The sequence below is a fragment of the Dioscorea cayenensis genome, chromosome 9, assembly GCF_009730915.1.
Source record: "Dioscorea cayenensis subsp. rotundata cultivar TDr96_F1 chromosome 9, TDr96_F1_v2_PseudoChromosome.rev07_lg8_w22 25.fasta, whole genome shotgun sequence".
Lineage (NCBI taxonomy): Eukaryota > Viridiplantae > Streptophyta > Magnoliopsida > Dioscoreales > Dioscoreaceae > Dioscorea > Dioscorea cayenensis.
Genome location: NC_052479.1, coordinates 18,554,991 through 18,559,555, shown reverse-complemented (window position 1 = coordinate 18,559,555; position 4,565 = coordinate 18,554,991). Strand labels below are relative to the sequence as shown.

General features: G+C 44.8%; 1 non-coding gene across 1 annotated transcript; it reads left to right on the top strand.

Annotated features, from left to right (window-relative positions):
* Positions 1-3,918: 3,918 nt before the first annotated feature.
* LOC120269556 lies at positions 3,919-4,025 on the top strand. Its single transcript, XR_005539206.1, has one exon. It is a non-coding gene; the product is annotated as a small nucleolar RNA R71 (small nucleolar RNA).
* The last annotated feature ends 540 nt before the right edge of the window (positions 4,026-4,565 follow it).

Sequence of the window (4,565 nt, the reverse complement as noted above, 5' to 3'; positions counted from 1 at the left end):
CAACCTCTGTCCGTATCACCCCACAACACTCTCGAGCCTCTCAAAATGATCATGGGCTCGATATGGTGAAAACATGTGTCTTGGGGTGGATCCTCTGCCATATGACGTGCCTCAGTCTCTATCAGTTCTAGCGAAGGCTCGGGGGTAGGCTTGGAAGCCTCGGCATCATCACCGACCTGCTCATGATGCCATGTAGATATCGATAAGCAGGTCAGGAAAGACACGTGGCCTTGGACACCCCCAGCTCATAGCCCTGACCACATAATGCTCTATAAGCACTCTGCGGGGTTAAAGCTCCAAGATAATCTGTCGGTAAATGAGAATACTCCTCAGTGTCTATAAATGCTTCCTCGTACAAGCCGAGCTGAACTGAGAACTGAGTGATACTCAGACTATAATGATGTCCAAGTGCTCTGAACTGAACAACGTCGAGACTATTAAATCTCACATAGGATCTGTCAAACTCAAATGACGACAAGACCTCCAATGTAAGCTCACAGATGGCTGGCTATTTAATTGACAATAACTGCCTCCAACCACCAACCAAAATGAGATCCTCGACCTCATCTGCCAATTCATCTCCCTGCTGCAAGTTTCTCAGTATACTCGTGTCCAAGAATCAAGTCTGTCCGAACTGAAGTCTCGATAGACGCTCAAACCGAGCCTGGTGCTCGAGAATAGTGAATCTCATGCTCTCGTACTCAGGAGACGACTCTCGCGGTCGTTTATCAGCTTGCTTCATTGACCTGGGTGCCATAATCTGCAAAATGAAAAAAAAATCAATCAAACAAGTTAATTAAGGAATGCTGCAGAAATCCCCATGGTCATGCGGAATTTCCACATGCCTGTGTGGATCCGCGGTCGTGAGCAACGCATGACCACACCTCAAAAATCCACAAATACACCATTACATCATTGCTAACTTTGCGCTAAATGTATACAATCATTCTAATTATAGAAAGAAAGGATTATTAACTGATTTCATCGATGTAAGTCATGAATTTGCGAAGGAACTCAAAGATAGGGCTTACCAACGAGTTGAGATGAGAGAACTTAGAATTGGCCGGAAAACGAGTTGAGATGAGAGAACTTAGAATTGGCCGGAAAACGAGTTGAGATGAGAGAACTTAGAATTGGCCGGAAAACCAAACAAAATTCTTCCAAATCGGTGATACAAGGATGGGAAACAATATAAGAGTGCTCTCAGATGAATGGAGGTTATGAGGGTAAAAAGAAACAATAATCCTTTTAAAAAAAACTTGTGCATCTTGGCATTCTATACAACCGCACAGGTGTGTTGAAATTACTCACGCTCGTGCGCCTCCACAAGAAAGCTTCACAGGGACAGTTGCACGCCCCTGTGTACTCTCGGGAAAACACTCACTGTCTATGAATGCAAATACATGGGCGTGCGGGAAATACCCATGCCCATGCGCCCGACCCACAAGGGCTGTTGCACGCCCCTATGGCTTCTCTGTCCACTAGAGAAGAATCGCTAAGTGTTTCACATGTCCGTGTTGAAATTCCGCACAGGCGTGGACATTCACAAGCCTAACTCACAGGGGCAGCCGCACGCCCCTATGTCTTCTCGGGATGGAGAGAGCTCGCCTGCAGAGATCCGCACGGGCGTGTGGAAATTACCCACGCCCGTGCGTATTTCACAAGTTTGCCTACAAGGGCGAGTCCACGCCCCTGTGTGCTCTCGGGATAGTTTACCAAGTCTCTATAGGAAATCACACGCCTGTGCGAAAATTACCCACGGGCGTGCGAGAATCACAAGGTCGTTCACAAGGGTGATTCCATGCCCCTGTGCCTTCTCTGGATGAGCTCGCAATACAAAACCACCGGCGTGTGTTAATTCCACATGCTCGTGTGTTTTCTCTGGATGCCTTAGAAAACTCTGCAAGCTCTGCAGAAAATTTTTGAACATGTTTAAACAGTTAGAGCCTGCCCTAATATGCAAATTATACCAGTGAGAAACATGATAGATAGCTCAAACGACCAAAACTTCGTCAAATTCACATGAAACCACAAGGTGAAATTACAAGTCCACAAGAAAATCACAGCAAAAGCATCTACAAATCAAGACACCAACACTCAACAATTTATTCAAGCAAATACTAAACTGCCAAATTAAGAAAACAATAAACACTTGGGTTGCCTCCCAAGAAGCGCTTGTTTAATGGAGCACCTTCTTCATAATCCCCAGGGTAGATGGTACTTCTTCCATCAAACCAAGCATCATGATTCCTTTATTGTCCACCTCTTGGTCAAACAAACCCTTGTACGATGTCTGGATTGAACATTTCCTGTATATATTCATCAACAATCTCGTAAGTAGTGTCTAGAAAATACAAAGTATCATCGAAATCAGGAGAATACCGCATGGCTTCAGCAAGGCGGTATGTGAGTTTGTCATCTCCAACTCTCAATGTTAACTCTCCGCCATCCATGTCAATCAATGCTTTGGAAGTCCGCAAGAATGACCTCCCAACTATCAAGGGTACCTCCACATCCTCATCAACGTCTAGCACCACAAAGTCTACAGGAAATATGTACTTGTCCACCTTGATGAGCACGTCTTCAATGATACCCCTCGGATGTCTCACTGTTCAATTCGCCAATTGCAAAGTCATCCGAGTGGGCCTAGGCTCTCCCAAGCCTAGCTTCTGAAAGAAGGTGTGTGTCATGACGTTGATACTGGCCCCTGAGTCCACCAATGCCATTTCTTCACCCAAATTTCCAATGTTACACAGAGTGATAAAGCTTCCCGGGTCTTTCTTCTTGTTCGGCATATTCTTTTGCAACACCGCTGAGCAAAAAGCATCTAAGATCACTGAAACACTGTCCTCCAACTTCCTCTTGTTGGTCAACAAATCTTTCAAAAGAATTTTGCATACTTAGCCATTTGAGCCAATGCCTCAACAAAAGGAATATTGATTTGGAGTTGTTTGAACAAACTCAGGAACTTCTTGTACTGTTCATCCCCTTGGTCATTCTTCAGTCTAGAGGGATAAGGGATTCTTAGCTTGAAAGGTGGGGGTGCCACCTTCTTCTCTTTGCTTGCTCCCTCACAACATCTATAACCTCGGGTGCATGTTCATTGGGCTTCTCACTCGGAAACTTACCCTCAACCTTACAACCACTTCTCAAAGTGATCACCTTCACATGCTCTCTAGGGTTGGTCTCGGGGTTACTCGGCAAGCTTCCTGTGGCCTTTTCGATTAGGACTTCACAATTTGACCTACTTGATTTTCAAGATTATGCAAAGAGTCGGTGTGGTTGCGAAGTGTAGCCTCAACTGATTGGAACCTTGTATTAGATGATTGCATAAACCTAGTTAAGGCCTTCTCCAAATCGTTCATTTGGGTCTCCAAACCTGAAACTCTGTTTTCCATGTTTGGGGCTTGTTGTTGTTGTTGAAAACCTGGTGGCCCGATGGCCTTTTGTGGACCTTGGTTGCTCCACGAGAAATTGGGATGACTCTTCCAACCCAGATTGTAGGTGTTGCTGTATGGGTTTCCTTGATTCCTTATAGCATTACCTACAAAATTGACATTCTCAGCCGAAGATGCATCACCAATAGAGATTAGGCAATCGAACGGAGCATGTCCTCCACCACACCCGGTGCAAGTAGTCATGGCCGCCACTCTTTTCAAAGTTAGGAGATCTAACTTCTTACTCAATGATTCCACTTGAGCCGCCAATGAGGTTACTGCATCAATCTCATGGAGGCCGGCCACCTTTTTCTTCTCCCTAGCATTCCATTGGTAGCTATTTAACCCCATTTCTTCAATTAGTTAACGGGCCTCACCGAGGGTCTTGCTACCTAAGGTACCTCCTGCTGCCACATCCAAGAGTCCCCTTGTACTCGGATTTAAACCATTGTAAAAGGTCTGAACAATCATCCACTCCAGGAATCCATATTGCGGGCACTTTTTCAGGAGCTCCTTAAACCTTTCCCATGTCTTAAATAGAGACTCCAATTCCAATTGTACAAAGGATGAGATCTCATTCCTAAGCTTTGCAAATTTTCCGGGAGGAAAATAATGGGCAAGAAAAGCTTATGCCATCTCCTCCCATGTGGTAATTGATGCTCTAGGGAATGAGTGTAGCCACTGCTTCGCTCTCCCTTTCAAGGAAAATGGGAAGGTTCTCAACTTGATTTCATCATCCGTTACCCCGTTTATCTTAAGAATGTCGCATCATCCGTTACCCCGTTTATCTTAAGAATGTCGCATACCTCGAGAAAGTTCTCTATATGACAGTTTGGATCCTCATCGGCCAAACCATTAAACTGTGCGGATTGCTGCAACATGTGGATGAATGCTAGCTTCAACTCGAAGTTCTGAGCTGTAATCGGGGGACGCACAATTCTCGATTGTGTCCCCAATACTGAAGGTCTGGCATAATCAGATAATGTTCGCTACTACTCATTATATTCGGCCATGTTTTCAGATTCTTCTACTTCGAAATCAGCTAGATTAGACTTTTTTTGCACAGGTTCTTTCCCTTTTATTCTAAGTGTACGTTAGAGTTCGGGATCTCCTTCAATCAATATCGAA